This window comes from Arachis stenosperma, chromosome 5, assembly GCF_014773155.1.
Source record: "Arachis stenosperma cultivar V10309 chromosome 5, arast.V10309.gnm1.PFL2, whole genome shotgun sequence".
Lineage (NCBI taxonomy): Eukaryota > Viridiplantae > Streptophyta > Magnoliopsida > Fabales > Fabaceae > Arachis > Arachis stenosperma.
The window spans coordinates 81446076-81464713 of record NC_080381.1 but is presented as its reverse complement, the minus strand read 5'-3'; positions in this window follow the sequence as shown (position 1 = coordinate 81464713).

Below are 18638 nucleotides of genomic sequence, written 5' to 3'. Positions count from 1 at the left end.
ATCTTTGTGGAACCGCCTTTCCTAGGCCTTTTCGGCCTTTAGGTCTTGGGCTTCGTTCCTTTTGGGCTTCTTTAGCTTTATTGTCCGAGGTCCGACCTCAGGCATGGGCCTGGGATGAGGTCGGACCTTCTATGAACTTTGCCGAGTTTGGGGAGCTCGGTCAGGGTATGAACAGTGCCCCTGCCCGAGTTCGTCCTTGAGAGGTCGAGCTCGGGCATAGTAGTTCTTTTCAAAATTCAAAAATGGCCGTTTCTGCATTTATTGCATTTTACCGTTTCTCCTCGATTTCCGTTCGGGCTTTGTGAAGGCATTATTTATTTGCCCCTTTCCTCCTTTTCTTCGTTTATTCTGTTCCTTTCTGTTTTTTCTAAGTTTTCGCCATCTTCTTCTTCGAGCACCGCTCCTTCTTTCACTTTGTTCTTCTTCCTCAAATCTTTCTGTGCGTTTTTCCGGGGTTTCCTCTGCGCCGCCGTTTCGTTCCCCTTGCTGTCGGAGCTCGCCGTTTTCTTTCTTTCTAGGTTTGTTCGTCTCTTTTCTTTTGTACTCATATGCTTCTGTTCTTTTGTGTGGCTCTTTGTCTGTTTCTTTTTCTCTATGCCTGGGTTGCCCCGAAAAGAGGCGCCGCCATTGCTCTATTTGCTTGTATATGGGGGGGGCTCTTTTCTCTGGTATTTTGTTGCTGCATTTTCTTCTATAAAGATCTTTGTTTCTTGTTTTTGCTGAATGGGTTTTCGCTGTCTGCTTTTATGTGATTGTTGCTTGCTGTTGTATTCTTCTTTGTAGGCAAGAATTTTATGTCTCGAAAGGTTTTTCAAGCAATGTCGACCAAGATTCCAAGTGGTCTTGGCTGGGTAGATCCTGGTCCTCTAAGAGTCCCTTCTGTTGTAGATTCTGAGTATTTAGCTAGGTTCCGTAGGGAGTGTAGCATTTGTGAGAATAGAGAGTCTGAGCGGGATTATGAGCTAGTAGCCCCGGAGTCCGAGGAGAGAGTGTGCTTCCCGCCTTTAGAAAGTTCCGAGAAGCTTTTCTTTTATGCTTACGATTGTTTTTTCTCTAAGCTGGGTGTCCGACTTCCCTTTACTGACCTGGAATCCGAGGTGCTGTGGTCTTGTAATCTTGCCCCTACGCAACTCCATCCCAATTCTTGGGCGTTTTTAAAGCTGTTCCAACTTTTGTGTCAGTTTTTGGGCGTCTCCCCCTCTGTTTCTCTTTTTTCCTATCTGTTTGTGTTGACGAAACCGGGGTCGGGTGGAGGGAAGGTGTCTTGGGTCTCTTTTAGGGCTAACCAGGGAAAGAAGTTTTGTACTTTGTACGATGAGTCCTTTCATGATTTTAAGAACTATTATTTCAAGGTCCGGGCTGCTGGGGACGTCCGACCTTTCTTTCTAGATGAGAGTGGGGAGCCTTCTTTTCCTCTTTGTTGGCAAGAGAATGTAGTGTCGGTTAAGTATACCTTTGAGAGTCTAGATGAGGTGGAGCAGGCTTTTGTGGGTGTGTTGAGCAGTTTATGGGGTCGGGCACCTCACTTGGACACGAAGAAAATGTTGGGAGATCCAAGCCTTCTCCGTTCCGAGTTAGGTAGTTCCCGACCTCTCCGAGCTTCATCCTTTTAGTATTTTGCCTGTTTTGGTGGAATTCCTGTTTGTGATAATCCCTTTCTTTTTGTTTCTGCAGAGATGTCTTCTCAGGCGGATTCCATGAATTTTCTTCGTCGGTCGAAGAAGTCTGCGGCTGCTCGGAATATCGAGGCTGAGGCTTCTGCCCGATCTTCTCCGCAGAAGGCTACTGTGGGTGTTCAGACTCGGTCGAAGACCATTCCGACTCCTCAGTTCCGAGCTATAACTCAAGATCCTCCGACCTCTGGGCCCGGTCACCTTTCCCCGCCTTCGACCTCGGGTCCTCCCCCCAAGAAACAGAAGACCTCTCAGGAGCTTGCGGGTTTTAATGACAAGGATTTTGATGCCCTTGGTTGGATTGAACAGCATATTCTTCCTCAGACTTTTATTTCTACTGATGATGTGTCTATGGAGCATCATTTTCAGTATATGGCGCGGAGCTGTGTCCGGATGGCCAGTCTTCATGCCGCTATTGCCCAGGAGTTCAAGAAATCCCCCATTGGTGCGACCAGCTCCCGACTTGAGAAGGCTCAGTCTGATGTTGATAAGATTAGTCAACTGAAAGCTGCCAGGATTACTGAGCTGGAGATCTCTTTGGAGGAAGAGAAAACTAGGGCTACCGCGGCTGTGGCGGCGGCGAAGACATCTGAGGAGATGGCGAAGGTGGCGACGGAGAACTATACCAAGCTGTATGCCGAGCTTGTGGAGACGAAGGAGAAGTTGCAATCGGCTCGGGATGATTTTTACGAGCTGGAAGATAATGTGGCCAAGGGTATGGATGCTATGTTTGTGAATTTGAGGGATCAGATCCGGGTTCTTGCTCCCGACCTGGATCTGAGCTTATTCAGTACGGATAACATTGTTGTGGAGGGAAAGATTGTTCCTGCCCCTGCCGAGGATGAGGTTCCGGTGTCCGACCCCAAGGCTCCGGCGTCCAACCTCAAGGTTCCGGTTGCGGATCCGACTTCAACTTTGGCCGGGGATGGTTCTGGCGTGGAGGTTTTAAACCGGGATGACGGTGTCGTTGATGCAGTCCCAGTTTCCATTTTTCCTCCGCAGCCTTCTGTTGATGTGGAGACCGGAAAGGTCCTTGATCCTCGGTGATCTTTTGTTTTTGGCCTTTTACCCGGCCTGTGGGTTCTTTTTGCTTTTTGGATGTTTTTCGTGAACGCTTTGGACACCTTTCTGCTATTTAGCTACTTGTAGTAACTTTTTTAGCTTATTATGCGGTGTTTTTGCGCTTTTGACTTTTTGTTCCGCTTTTTATGCTTTGTAGTTGTTTTTTAGATAGCAACTTTTTAGCTAGCGTTTTGCAACCTTTGTTTTAGCCTTGTTCGCGTTTTTGGCTTTTGTTTCCGCTTTTATGCTTTTTAGTTGCTTTTTGGATAACAACTTTTTAGCTTAGCATTTTGAAACTTTTGTTTTGAGGCTTCTTCCTTGGATCCGGGCTTTTCTTCGGACCTCGGGCCTTTGAGTACCTCCTTTTGTTAGGTCCGACCTTTTCGTTGGTCGGCCCTTTAAGTTATTTTGTAATCTCTTTTTATTTGGCTTTTTTTTTGAGCCTTTTCAGAGTTACTTTATAACTTCTCACATTAATTTGAACCTCGTCGCTTTTATCTTTGCCGACCTTGTATGGTCTCTTGACAAATGATTTTTGCGTTTTGTCGAGCATAAATTAATGCGCCTTGGTGGGGTACTTTCTAGGATTTGTTTCGTCATGAGGAAGGAGAAAAGAAAATAGAAAAATTCGATTAGTATTAAAAAGAAAGAATATTTACAAAGTGTTTACCCTTGACTAGGTCGGGTGTTTTATTTTAACCGGGTGTCTCATTAAAAAACCCTTGTAGGGAAAAAGAGTACACCTCGGGTTAAATTTTTCTAGCTGTAGTACCGTCTTAGATTACAGGCGTGCCAGGCCCTGGGCAGCTCGTTGCCTTCTAGGTCGGATACTTTGTAATAGCCTGTTCCTAAGACTTCTGTTACCTTGTAGGGCCCTTTCCAATTTGCGGCTAGCTTTCCTTCTCCCGACTTTTGTGTTCCGATGTCATTTCGGATTAGAATTAGGTCGTGGATGGAGAAGCTTCGCTTTATAACTTTCTGATTGTATCTGAGGGCCGTTCGCCGTTTTAAGGCTTCTTCTCGAATCCGGGCTCTTTCTCGGACCTCGGGGAGGAGGTCGAGTTCTTCCCTTTGTGCCTGCGGGTTATCTTTTTCATTGTAGAAGATGATTCTGGGTGACCCTTCATCTATTTCGATGGGAATCATTGCCTCCATCCCATAAGCTAGTCGGAACGGTGATTCTCCCGTTGTAGAGTGTGGGGTTGTCCGATATGCCCATAGTACCTGGGGGAGCTCCTCGGCCCACGCCCCTTTGGTCTCTTGGAGTCTTCGTTTTAACCCGGCCAAGATGACTTTATTTGCAGCCTCTGCTTGCCCATTGGCTTGTGGGTGCTCCACTGATGTGAATTGCTGTTTGATTTTTAGTTCGGCCACCAATTTCTGAAAACTTGTGTCCGTGAATTGTGTTCCGTTGTCTATTGTGATGGAGTAGGGGACTCCGAATCTTGTGACAATGTTTTTGTATAGGAATTTGCGGCTTTTCTGAGCCGTAATGGTGGCTAAGGGTTCAGCTTCGATCCACTTTGTGAAGTAGTCGACCCCTATTATGAGGTATTTGACTTGCCCCGGTCCTTGTGGGAACGGGCCGAGTAAATCGAGTCCCCATTTTGCGAAGGGCCATGGCGCAGTGATGCTGATAAGGTCTTCGGGTGGTGCCTTGTGAAAATTGGCGTGTTTTTGGCAGGGGGGGCATATTTTCACAAACTCTGTTGCGTCTCTTTGCAAGGTCGGCCAGTAGAACCCGGCCCTGACTACTTTTTTGGATAGTGCCCGAGCTCCGAGATGGTTCCCGCACATGCCTTCGTGGACTTCTTCGAGGACGCCTTTTGTTTCTGAGGTCGGAACGCACCTAAGGAGGGGATTTGAGAATCCTCTTCTGTATAATATGTCGTGAATTAGTGTATAATTCTGGGCGTCCTTTGTAAGCCTTTTAGCTTCTTTTCTTTCGGCGGGGAGAGTTCCTGACCTCAGGTAGTTGAGTATGGGGGTCATCCATCCTTGCTGTTGGTTGGATATATTTAGTATTTCTTCCTCTCTTGGCACGGAGGGAGATTGTAAGGTTTCCTGGAGAAGACTTATGTTGTTGCCTCCGGGCTTGGTGCTAGCAAGCTTTGAGAGGGCGTCTGCCCGGGCATTTTGTTCCCGAGGTATGTGCTGGATTTGTATTTCTGGAAAGTGGCGTAATTGTGCCTGTGTTTGGTCCAGGTATTTTTTCATAGTTGGGTCTTTGGCCTGGTAACTTCCATTTACTTGTGATGTGATGACCTGGGAGTCGCTGAAGATCGCGATTCTCTGGGCTCCGACCTCTTTGGCTAGCTTCAGACCAGCTAGTAGGGCCTCGTATTCAGCTTGGTTGTTTGAAGCCTGGAACTCGAATTTTAGGGATAGTTCTATCCGCGTTCCTTGGTCGCTTTCGAGTATGACCCCGGCTCCGCTTCCCGTTTTGTTTGAGGACCCGTCGACATATAGGTTCCATGAGAGTGGGGTTCCAGGGGTCTCAGTGTATTCTGCGATGAAGTCGGCTAGATATTGAGATTTTATGGCAGTCCGGGCTTCATAGTGGAGGTCGAACTCGGACAGTTCCACCGCCCATTGTAGTATTCGTCCTGCCAGGTCTGTTTTTTGCAGGATGTGTCTCATGGGTTGGTCTGTCCGGACTTTGATGGTGTGGGCTTGAAAGTAGGGACGGAGCCTCCGGGCTGTGAGCACTAGGGCGTAGGCGAATCTTTCTATCTTTTGATAGTTTAATTCGGCCCCTTGTAGTGCCTTGCTTACGAAGTATATGGGGTGTTGTCCTTGATCATTTTCTCGTATTAGCGCTGAAGCGACTGCCCGATGTCCGACCGAGAGGTATAGTACGAGCTCTTCCCCTTTTAAAGGTCGGGTTAGGATTGGTGGCCGCCCGAGGAATTCCTTGAATTCTTGAAAGGCTTTTTCGCACTCCGGGGTCCACGAGAAGGGTTTCCCTTTCTTTAGGAGTGAGTAGAGAGGTAGTGATTTTATCGCTGATCCTGCCAAGAATCTTGATAGGGCGGCCAGTCTTCCATTCAGTTGTTGTACTTCTTTGACGCATGTCGGGCTCTTCATATTGAGTATTGCTTGGCATTTGTCCGGGTTTGCTTCGATGCCCCTTTGAGTCAGCATGAAGCCTAAGAACTTTCCGGCTTCTGCGGCGAAGGTGCACTTCGTCGGGTTAAGTCTCATGTTGTGTTTTCTGAGGGTGCCGAAGACACTGGCGAGGTTGGTCAGCAAGTTTCTGTCTTCCTGTGTCTTTACCAGCATGTCGTCGACGTACACCTCCAGTTGTAGTCCGATGTGCTCTGAGAACACTTTGTTCATTAGCCTCTGGTAGGTTGCCCCTGCGTTCTTCAGCCCGAAGGGCATTACTACGTAGCAGTAGTTTGCCCTTGGGGTTATGAACGAGGTCTTTTCTTGGTCAGGTCCGTACATCGGGATTTGGTTGTATCCTGAGTATGCGTCCATGAAGGAGAGATATCTATAGCCTGAGGCTGCATCTACTAAGGCGTCGATGTTTGGTAGTGGATATGGATCTTTGGGGCAGGCTTTGTTGAGATCCGTGTAGTCGACGCACATTCTCCATTTTCCATTGGGCTTTTTTACCAGGACCACGTTTGCGAGCCATAGGGGGTATTTTACTTCCCTAATGAACCCTGCATCTAGTAGTGCTTGTACTTGTTCCTCTATTGCTTGCATGCGTTCGGGCCCGAGCTTTCTGAGTCTTTGTTGGACAGGTCGGGATCCCGGGTACACTGATAGCTTATGGCACATCAGGTCGGGGCTTATGCCTGGCATGTCGGAGGCTCTCCAGGCGAAGAGGTCGGAATTCTCCCTTAAGAGGGTTATGAGTTCCTCTTTTAAGCCCGCTTCGAGGTTTGCCCCTATGTTTGTCGTTTTTTCAGGTGTGCTCCCAATCTGGACTTTTTCGGTTTCTCCCTCGGGCTTGGACTCGTCCGAGTTCTATCGTGTTGATCTCTTTCCCTTTTAGGCTTAGGCTTTCGTTGTAGCATCGTCGTGCTAGTTTTTGGTCGCCCTTTAGGGTAGCGATTCCTTTTGTGGTGGGGAACTTCATACAGAGGTGTGGGGTCGAGACTATAGCTGCCAGTCTGTTTAAGGTTGGTCGCCCAATGAGGGCATTGTATGCTGAAGTGACGTCGACTATAATGTAGTCGATGCTTAATGTTTTAGATTGCTCGCCTTTTCCAAAGGTAGTGTGTAGCGAGACGTATCCTAAGGGATGGATTGGGGTGTCCCCTAGCCCAAATAGGTCGGTGGGATAGGCTTTTAGCTCTTTTTCTTCAAGTCCGAGTTTGTCGAAAGCCGCTTTGAACAGGATATCTGCTAAGCTTCCCTGGTCAATCAGGGTTCGATGTAAGTTGGCGTTTGCTAGAATAATGGTGATTACCATTGGATCGTCGTGCCCGGGTATTATCCCTTGAGCATCTTCTCGGGTAAATGAGATAATAGGTAGCTCGGGCAGGGGACTGTCTTCTCGGATGTGGTAGACTTCTTTGAGGTGCCTTTTTCGCGAGGATTTGGATGTTCCTCCGCCTGCGAAACCTCCGTTTATCATGTGTACGTGTCTTTCAGGGGTTCGTGGGGTTCGTTCTGCCCGATCTTCGTTATCTCCCCTCCTTCTCTTCTTGCTCTCTTCTCCTTTCTCTGCTATGTATCTGTCGAGTTTTTCCTTCTCTGGCTAGTTTTTCTATAACATTTTTTAGGTCGTGGCAGTCGTTAGTAGAATGGCCATAAAGTTTGTGGTATTCACAGTACTCGGACCGATCTCTCCCCGCTCTCTTGTGTTTTAGAGGTCGGGGTGGTGGGATCTTTTCGGTGTGGCATACTTCTCTGTAGACGTCTACTAGGGAGACTCGGAGGGGGGTGTAGCTGTGGTACTTCCGCGGCTTGTCCGAGTTGGGTTCTTCTTTCTTCTTCTGTTCCCGATCTCGATCTCGGAGCGGGTAGGTTGATTCTTTTCTAGAAGAGTCTCTCAGCTGGGAGGTTTCCTCCATGTTGATGTATTTTTCTGCCCGCTCCTGCACCTCGTATAGAGAGGTCGGGTATCGTTTGGATAGGGATTGGCTAAACGGTCCCTCTTTTAGGCCGTTTGCCAGTCCCATGATGGCTGCTTCAGTGGGCAAGTGTTGTATGTCCAGGTAGGCTTTGTTGAATCGCTCCATGTATTCTCGGAGAGTTTCTTGGTTACCTTGCTTGATCCCGAGTAGACTGGGGGCGTGTTTTGTCTTGTCCTTTTGAATAGAGAACCTTGTTAGGAATTTTTTGGTTAGGTCCTCGAAGCTGGAGATTGATCCTGGTGGCAGGTTGTCGAACCACTTCATGGCCGACTTGGTGAGGGTGGTGGGGAAGGCTTTGCACCGAATCGCGTCGGAGGCGTCGACTAGGTACATTCTGCTTCTGAAGTTGCTGAGGTGGTGACTTGGATCGGTGGTGCCGTCGTGGAGGTCCATATCGGGCGGTTTGAAGTTTCGCGGTACCTTCTCCTTCATGATCTCTCGTGTGAAGGGATCATGATTGCCTTCGGGGGTGGTGCCGCGTTCCGTCCGGTCCTTCAGGTTGGCCTCTATTTTCCGTAGTTTTTCTTCTAATTCTCTGCGCTTGCGAGCTTCCCTCCTCAGATCTTGTTCAGTTTCTTTCTGCTTTTTTACGCCCTCTTCGAGTTGTTTCAGCCGGTTTTGCTGTGTCCGAACTGCTTCTAGAATTTCCGAGCTTTCGGGATTTTGGGGATCTTGGTTTGGGAGTGATGTCTTTGGGCGATTCTGTTTGTTTCCTCCTGGAGTGCGGGGTGATAGAGGGCTGTCCGGTCGTTCTCCGATGTCAACTTCCTCCTCTTGTTCTGATGTAGCGTGGTTATTGTTGGGAGGGTCGTCCGCCATGGTAAAGGGATGACTTCCAGGTCCCCGGCAACGGCGCCAATGTTCCGAGGGTTACCTGAAACGCGCAGCTCGGTCGTCTTAGGGAGGCCCGAGATGGGGGGATTGATGACCCGAGCTTGGTATGCCGAGTGGTTGGTGGTGGTACCTGCAATGACACTCCGATGCTTAAGTTAGCATGGGTCCAAGCAGATATTGAGTAGAATTAGAGTGTGTGTTATACCTGGGTGCTCCAGTGTATTTATAGTAGTTGGCCGTGATCTTCCCTGGATAAGATATTCTTATCTTATCTTATCCTTCTGGGAGTTTTATCTTTATCTTTGTGGAACCGCCTTTCCTAGGCCTTTTCGGCCTTTAGGTCTTGGGCTTCGTTCCTTTTGGGCTTCTTTAGCTTTATTGTCCGAGGTCCGACCTCAGGCATGGGCCTGGGGATGAGGTCGGACCTTCTATGAACTTTGCCGAGTTTGGGGAGCTCGGTCAGGGTATGAACACTCCTAAAACTCGAAGCAGATCTCAAGGCCAAAACAACTCGATCCGGTCACGAAGACAGCCCCTACAAAGATCAAGACCCATTCACCAAAGATATCATGAAAGCTAAAATCCCAAAGGACTTCAAGGCTCCCGACATGATCCCGTACGGCGGCACATTGGATCCAAGCCATCATCTCAGTAATTTCAGAAGAATGTACCTCACCGACACATCGGACGCCATTCGATGCAAAGTCTTCCCGACTACTCTAACGAAGACAGCAATATGGTGCTTCGACAGTTTGTCTCCAAGATCCATCACAAGTTTGACGACCTTGTTAAGAAGATTCCTCGCCAGGTTCTCCATCTAGAAGGATAAAGCCAAACACACTTCAAGCTTGCTGGGAATTAAACAAGGAGATCAGAAAAGCCTTCACAGCTACATGGAAAGATTCAACAACGCATGCCTTGACATACAACGTCTTCCAACAAAAGCGGCCATCATGGGACTCATCAATGGCCTAAGAGAAGGACCTCTCAGCCACTCAATATCCAAGAAGCACCCAACATCTCTGAACGAGGTACAGGAACGGGAACAGAAATACATCAACATGGAAGAGAACTCTCGACTAGGAGAAAGCTAAAAAACCGAATTCTCCTAACCCATCACGGGACAAGGATAAAGAGTCCAAGAAAAGAGAAGATCAATCGGAGAAGATCCCACCACCTCGCCCAATCAAAAGCAAAAAGGAGAAAGAGGTCGGACGAGTTGAAGGCCCACCTCATAACAAAGAATTGGGCAAGTTGAAGGTCCACCTCACACCAAAGAGGTCGGACGAGTTGAAGGTCCACCTCACACGGAAGAGGACGGGCGAGTTAAGGTCCACCTCACAACAAAGAGGTCGGACAAGTTGAAGGTCCATCTCACAACAAAGAGGTCGGACAAGGTGAAGGTCCACCTCACACCGAAGAGGTCGGGCGAGTTAAGGTCTACCTCACACCAAAGAGGTCGGACAAGTTGAAGGTCCACCTCACACTGAAGATGTCGGGCGAGTTTAAGCTCCACCTCACACCAAAGAGGTCGGACAAGTTGAAGGTCCACCTCACACCGAAGATGTCGGGCGAATTGAAGGTCCACCTCACACCAAAGAGGTCGGACAAGTTGAAGGTCCACCTCACAACCAAGAGGTCGGACGAGTTGAAGGTCCACCTCATACCAAAGAGGTCGAACGAGTTAAACATCTACCTCACACCAAAGAGGTCGAACGAGTTGAACGTCCACCTCACAGGTCGGACGAGTTGAAAAGGACAACGGAGTACGAACAAGCCTTCCGAGATTTCAAAATTCTTGGGGCAACCACCCATCCTTTCCAGACCACGGGAAAGTGAAGAACTCATTATACCTCGCAGTGGGAAGTCAGGCAATAGCCTCAGCACTAGTCAGAGAAGACGAAAGTGGGAAACAACCCGTCTACTTCATCAGCAAAGCTTTACAAGGGACCGAACTAACCTATCAACAGATAGAAAAAGTTCGCCTACACCCTCATACTCACCTCTCGACGACTCCACCCATACTTTCAAGCTCACACTATCAGAGTTCCAACCAACCAGCCAATAAAGGGCATCCTACAGAAAACAAACTTAGCTGGAAGAATCCTACAGAGGACAGCTCGGATAATTCGGGAGACCTTGGACAAAACCAGAGAACATCTCGGACAATTCGGGGGACTCTGGACAAAAACAGAAAATAGCTCGGACAAAATCGGGGAAAATGAAGTCTGACACATAGAATGCCCGAGCTAATGCAGCCAGCACCAACAACTCGGACAAATCGGAGAAAAATGAAGTCCGACACATAGAATGCCCGATCTTATGCATTTTCAAAACCAGCCAGCACCAACAGCTCGGACAATTCGGGGATATGAGGTCCGACATATACCTTGAGAGCAGAATGCCCGAGCTGATGCATTTTCAAAACTAGCCAACCAAGGGGCAATAACAGAAGCCTCATCCGAGCTACATTACAAGACCACAACAAATCGGTCTCGAAGGCGGTATAAGGGATGTACTCAGGGTCAGCCACAGTAACACGCATTTAAACTATGAAATCCAGCTAATCAGACACGCTGTCCGGGATCTTAGTAGACATCTCAAAGACATAGGTCGACTATGGAATTACTACCAAACAACTCGGGCAAATAAGGAAACAGCTCGGACAATAACAGTAAAACATAAAGTGACAGACGTGGCAGTAAAAGGGAAACCCCAGGACTCACACAAAAGTCCAAGGGCACCCTTTGGAGGCAACAACAGAGCAAAAACCCAAATACAAAGTCAAAGCTTTACATCAAAAAGCATGCCAACTTCCACATTGCCCCACCAGAGGAGCTCATCAGTGTAACATCACCTTGGCCGTTCGCAAAGAGGGGACTCGACCTCCTCGGACTATTTTTCCAAGGATCGGGACAAGTCAAGTTCCTCATTGTAGGGGTGGATTACTTCACAAAATGGATTGAGGCAGAGCCCCTAGCTAATGCCACTGCTCAAAGAAGTCAGAAATTCTTGTACAAGAACATTATTACAATGTTTGGGGTTTCTTACTCCATCACCACAAACAATGACACTCAATTCACGGACACAGGTTTCAAGAAAAGAGTGGCTAACTTGAAAATAAAGCACCAATTCACATCCGTAGAACACCCACAAGCCAATGGACAAGCAGAAGCTGCCAACAAAGTCATACTAGCTAGGTTAAAACGGAGACTAAAGGACACAAAGGGAGCTTGGGCTGAAGAGCTCCCGCAAGTCCTATGGGCATATCGGACAACTCCACACTTCACCACGGGGGAATCACCCTTCCGATTGATTTACGAAATGGAGGCAATGATCCCAGTAGAGATCGAAGAAGGATCCCCCAAGAATGATCTTCTACAATGAAGAGGTCAACTCCCAAATCCAAAGGAAAGAACTCGACCTACTTCCAAGAGTCCGAGAGAGAGCTCCGATCAAGGAAGAGGCGTTAAAACGTCGAATGGCCTCAAGATACAATCAGAAGGTAGTACAGCGAAGCTTTGCCAACAACAACCTTATCCTAATCCGAAATGATATCGGAACAACTCGACCTGGAGAAGGAAAGCTAGCACCCAACTGGAAAGGACCATACCAAGTTGTTTAGAAGAACTGGGGAAAGGTTGCTACAGACTGCCCGAACTTGAAGGGCAAGAGCTACCAAGGTCATGGCATGCCTGCAATCTAAAAAGGGCGCCAGGCCGAGATCCAAAAAGATTGCCCGACCTAGAAAGGTAAGTACTAACATGTACACACTCTTATCTTTATATTATTGTTTAAAAGATTGCAGATTCCCTAAAAAGTTTCCTACCAAGACGCCCGACTACGGCAGGTCGGCAAGGTGAAACACCAAAATCATCGCCCGATCACGACAAAGTCGGCAAGATGAAAACCAAACTCATCGTCCGATTACAAAGCGACAAGTCGGCAAGGTGAAAACCAACTTCACCGCCCGACCACGATGAAAACCGAATTCATCATTCGATTTCGACAAAGTGAAAACAAAATTCACTGCTATACCAAGACGCATTAATCTGAAACGCAAATTTCACTGCCGGATCACGACAAGGTCGGCGGGGTGAAAACCAAATTCACCGCCCGATCATGATAAAATTCGGCAAAGATGAAACCAGAATTCATCGCCCGATTTTGACAAGGTCGGCAAAAAAGTGAAAGCAGAGTTCATCGTCCGATTATAAAGCTACAGGTCGGCAGAAAGTGAAAAACAATTTCACTGCACGACCACGATAAAGATGAGTCGTCCGATAAAGGTGAAAACGCAATTCACCCAAAGGACGAGCTAGAGATGCCAAACCACTTTCTACAAATCGGCAAAGATGAACACAGAATAATGTAAGAAGTTATCGAAAGTGATCCAAAAAAGAACCTGACGAGGTCTTACGGATTGCTAAAATAGTAACTTAAAGACTAGCCGACGTTGAGAAGTCGGACCAAGTCAACCCAAGTTATCAGCAAATCCCTGGAAAGAGGTCTGGACAACCCTATAAAAGAGGAATTGCTATAACTTAGAAGAGATCGACCTAACGAAGTCGGTCTCCTACAATAATAAAGTTATAGAAGTAATCCCTGAAAGAGACCTGACAAAGGTCCAAGAAAGAGGGTTACGAAATAACTTAGAAGAGATCGACATAAAGAAGTCGGTCTCCTACAACGGACAAGTTATAAAAGTAATCCCTGAAAGAGATCTGACAAAGGTCCAAGAAAGAGGATTACAAAAATAACTTGGAGAAGGGACTGACGTAAAGAAGTCGTCCCATAAACAAAAAGTTATAAAAAGTAATCCCTGAAAGAGACCTGACAGAGGTCCAATAAAGAGGATTACTAGAAATAACTTAGAAGCGACCGACATGAAGAAGTCGGCCCAAAGCTACAGCTTGGAACAACAAGAAAAAGTCGGACCAACAAAAGCTACAGCTTGGACCGACAAAGAAGAAGTCGGACCAACGAAAACCACAGCTTGGACCGACAAGAAGTCGGACCAACGAAAGCTACAGCTCGTCGACACGAGAAATTGGACCAACGAAAAGCGTGCGCTAAAAGGGACATAGCTTTGCCCAAAAAGCCACGGCTCCATGACAAGGCTATCAAAATTGTTCAGACCAACTAAAAAGGTTCTACCAAAGAACACTAAAAAGTCGTCGGACAAGTTAGCCCCAAGGACCACCTCAACCAAGCAGAAAGTGGACAAAACCGGCAGTGATCAAAAGATGTCGGACAACAAAATACCGACACTCTACAAAGATCCACAAAGGGGACAAAGACATCTCGCAACGGCCAGAGGAATGCCAGGAATGCTTTGCTAAAAGGTACGAAGTCTTGAAAAAAGACACTACTTAAAAGGCAAAAGCACAAATCAAAACGGCGCTAAAAAGTCATCCAAACAGACTATAAAAGGTTTCCCATCAGGAACTATACCTAAAAAGTTGTTGGATTATGACTAAAAAGCCCGAACAGTGAAGACAAACAAGTCGGAAGAAGGCTGAAAAGACCTCTCAACAAACTAAAAAAGGCAATGCCAAACTCGCACAAGATAAAACTACTCAAGATCGACCAAAGTCAGGATGCTTGAGTACGACTTCCCCCAAAGAGAGCACGATCTCACGGAAAGATCGAACTCAAGCAGGGGCAAAGTCGTACAGGTCGACGTCAGCTAAGAAGAGGCGCAAGTACAATCTCAAAAAAGAACAAGCCAAAAGGTTAAGAAAAAACCTTAAGGCTCAAAAGTGCTTAACTAAAAGGGATACAACTCCACTCAAAGAAGGCACAATCTCAAACAGGGCTACGTACGTCATCCGAGACTAAAAAGGTTCTATACAAAGAACACTAAAAAGTCATCAGACAAGTCACTAAGAGTCCGGATATCAAGCCGCAAGGATAACTTCACCAAAGCAGAGGGTTGTCAACACAAAAGCAAGGCGTGATCCAGAAGGCAAGGGTAGAAAACCCACACTACTACTCAAAAGAGGACGGACTGTGAAGTACCAAACCTCTAGAAAATCTGCAAAAGATTTCAAAGCAATGAAGAATCAAAGCCAGACAGATGCTTGAGCACGACTTCCAAAGAGATCGAAGCTCTGAAAAACACGATCTCACGAAAAGATCGAACTCAAGCAGGGGCACTGTTCATACCCTGGGTCAAGATGTCCGACCTGGGATGTTTAGCAACAAGCCAACCGACCTCTTCAGGTCAGGCTATCCGACCTCTTCTCAAAAGAGCTCGGCCAATATCCGACCTCTTCTCAAAGAGCTTGGCCAAAACGCCACAGAGGCCCAAGAAGGCCCAAACGAAGGAACACAGCCCAATCCAAAGGCAGCCGAAAGATAAAGGCAGTTCCGTTGAAGATAAGCTGACCTCACCCAAAGATAAGATAAGATAAGATAAGATAACTAACTTATCTTATCTAAGAAGGTCACTTCTCACCATTATAAATACACTGGAGCACCCAGGTATAACTCATACTCTGATTCTACATAAAACCTGTTTAATACCCATGCTAACTTAAGCATCGGAGTCTTTTGCAGGTACCCCCCACCCTCCGGTGACGAAGGATCAGCAGTGCAACCAGTCCAACAAGTCGGACGCGGCAGCTCTGGCCACCATCTACAAGTCGGACACGGCGGCTCCGACCACCATCAACAAGTCGGACACAACAGCTCCGACCAGCACAGAAGATCTCATCCGAGATCGACCTACAGTTTCAGGTTACCCTCGGAACAGTTATCTTGTAACTCTTAGTCAGGATATCAATAATTATCAGGGTTGATTGTAAAAAGTAAAAGAACATGAAATAAATACTTGTTTTGCAGTAATGGAGAACAGGTTGAGGTTTTGGAGATGCTCTATCTTCTGAATCTCTGCTTTCCTACTGTCTTCTTCTTCATGCACGCAAGACTCCTTCCATGGCAAGCTGTATGTAGGGTTTCACCATTGTCAATGGCTACCTCCCATCCTCTCAGTGAAAATGTTCAACGTGCTCTGTCACAGCACGGCTAATCATCTGTCGGTTCTCAATCAGGTTGGAATAGAATCCAGTGATTCTTTTGCGTCTGTCACTAACGCCTAGCCTTCAGGAGTTTGAAGCTCGTCACAGTCATTCAATCCTTGAATCCTACTCAGAATACCACAGACAAGGTTTAGACCTTCCGGATTCTCTTGAATGCCGCCATCAATTCTAGCTTATACCACGAAGATTCTGATTAAGGAATCCAAGAGATATCTACTCAATCTAAGGTAGAATGGAGGTGGTTGTCAGGCACACGTTCATAGGTGAGAATGATGATGAGTGTCACGGATCATCACATTCATCAGGTTTAGGAACAAGTGATATCTTAGAATAGAAGCAAGCGTGATTGAATGAAAAACAATAGTAATTGCATTAATCCATCAAGACATAGCAGAGCTCCTCACCCCCAACCATGGGGTTTAGAGACTCATGCTGTAGAAGATACAATGAGAAATGTGTAAAGTGTCATGAGGTACAGATACAATATCAAAAGGTCCTATTAATAGTGAACTAGTAACCTAGGGTATACAAAAATGAGTAAATGACGTAAGAATCCACTTCCGGGGTCCACTTGGTGTGTGCTTGGGCTGAGCATTGAAGCTTTCATGTGTAGAGACTTTTTCTGGAGTTAAACGCCAGCTTTTATGCCAGTTTGGGCGTTTAATTCCAATTTTTGTGCCAGTTCCGGCGTTAAACGTCGGGAATTCTGAAGCTGATTTGCAACGCCGGTTTGGGCCATCAAATCTCGGGCAAAGTATGGACTATTATACATTTCTGGAAAGCCCAGGATGTCTACTTTCCATCGCCTTTGAGAGCGCGCCAATTGAACTTCTGTAGCTCCAGAAAATCCACTTCGAGTGCAGGGAGGTCAGAATCCAATAGCATCTGCAGTCCTTTTCAGCCTCTAAATAAGATTTTTGCTCAGATCCCTCAATTTCAGCCAGAAAATACCTGAAATCACAGAAAAACACACAAACTCATAGTAAAGCCCAGAAAAGTGAACTTTAACTAAAAAATAATAAAAATGTAATAAAAACTAACTAAAATATACTCAAAACACACTAAAAATAATGCCAAAAAGCGTATAAATTATCCGCTCATCGCAGCCTGTACCTCAAAAATTCCAGTTTCTCCATTACAGAGAGTGGCATTAAATTTATGCCTGATCCCAGGTCACACAGAGCCTTCTAAAAGGTTATGGTGCCTATGGTACAGGGAATTAAGAATTTACCAGGATCCTGTTTCTTTTGAGGTAATGTCTGCCTAACCAAGTTATTCAGTTCATTGGTGAGCAAGGGGGGTTCATCCACCTAAGTCTCATTACCAAATAACTTGGCATTCAGCTTCATGATTTCTCCAAGGTACTTAGCAACTTACTCTTCAGTAATATGTTCATCCTCCTCAGAGGAAGAATATTCATCAGAGCTCATGAATGGCAGAAGTAGGTTCAATGGAATCTCTATGGTCTCTAGATGAGCCTTAGATTTCGTAGGTTTCTCAAATGGGAACTCCTTTTTGTCCAGAGAACATCCCATGAGGTCTTCCTCAATGGGATTCACGTCCTCCTCCTCCTTTCCAGGTTTGGCCACACCAAGTAAGGTTATGGCCTTGCACTCTCTTTTTGGTTTCTCTTCTGTATTGCTTGGGAGAGTACTAGGAGGAGTTTCAGTAACTCTTTTACCCAGCTGGCCCACTTGTGCCTCCAAATTTCTAATGGAGGACCGTGTTTCATTCATGAAACTTAGGGTGGCCTTAGATAGATCAGAGACTATGTTTGCTAAGCTAGAGGGGCTCTACTCAAAATTCTCTGTCTGTTACTGAGAGGATGATCGAAAAGGCTTGCTATTGCTAAACCAATTTTTCCACCATTATTAAAGCCTTGCTGAGTATTTTGTTGATCCTTCCATGAGAAATTCGGGTGATTTCTCCATGAGGGATTATAGGTGTTTCCATAGGCTTCACCCATGTAATTTACCTCTACCATTGCAGGGTTCTCACGATCATAAGCTTCTTCTTCAGAAGATGCTTCTTTAGTAGTGTTGGATGCATTTTGCAAACCAATCAAACTCTGAGAAATCATATTGACTTACTGAGTCAACATTTTGTTCTGAGCCAATATGGCATTCAGAGTATCAATTTCAAGAACTCCCTTCTTTTGTGGCGTCCCATTATTCACAGGATTCCTTTCAGAGGTGTACATGAACTGGTTATTTGCAACCATGTCAATGAGTTCCTGAGCTTCTGCAGGCATTTTTTTAGGTGAATAGATCCACCTGCAGAATGGTTCAATGACATCTTAGACAATTCAGACAGACCATCATAGAATATATCCAGGATGGTCCATTTTGAGAGCATGTCAGAAGGACACTTTTTCGTCAGTTGCTTGTATCTTTCCCAAGCTTCATAGAGGGATTTACTTTCTTTCTGCCTGAAGGTTTGAACATCCACTCTAAGCTTGCTCAGCTTTTGAGGAGGAAAGAACTTGGCTAAAAAAGCCGTGACCAGCTTATCCCAAGAGTTCAGGCTATCTTTAGGTTGAGAGTCCAACCATATTCTAGCTCTGTCTCTTACAGCAAAAGGGAAAAGCATAAGCTTATAGACCTCGGGATCAACTCCATTGGTCTTAACAGTATCACAGATCTGCAAGAATTCAGTTACGAACTGAAAAGGATCTTCTGATGAAAGTCCATAAAACTTGCAATTCTGTTGCAATTCTGAAGAAGAAGCTTATGATCCTGAGAACCCTGCAATGGCAGAGGTGAATTACATGTGTGAAGCCTATGGAAACACCTATAATCCCTCATGGAGAAATCATCTAAATTTCTCATGGAAGGATCAACAAAAGCCTCAGCAAGGCTTTAATAATGGTGGAAGAAACAGGTTTAGCAATAGCAAGCACTACAAGAAAAACACCTATTCAGGTACATTTGAAA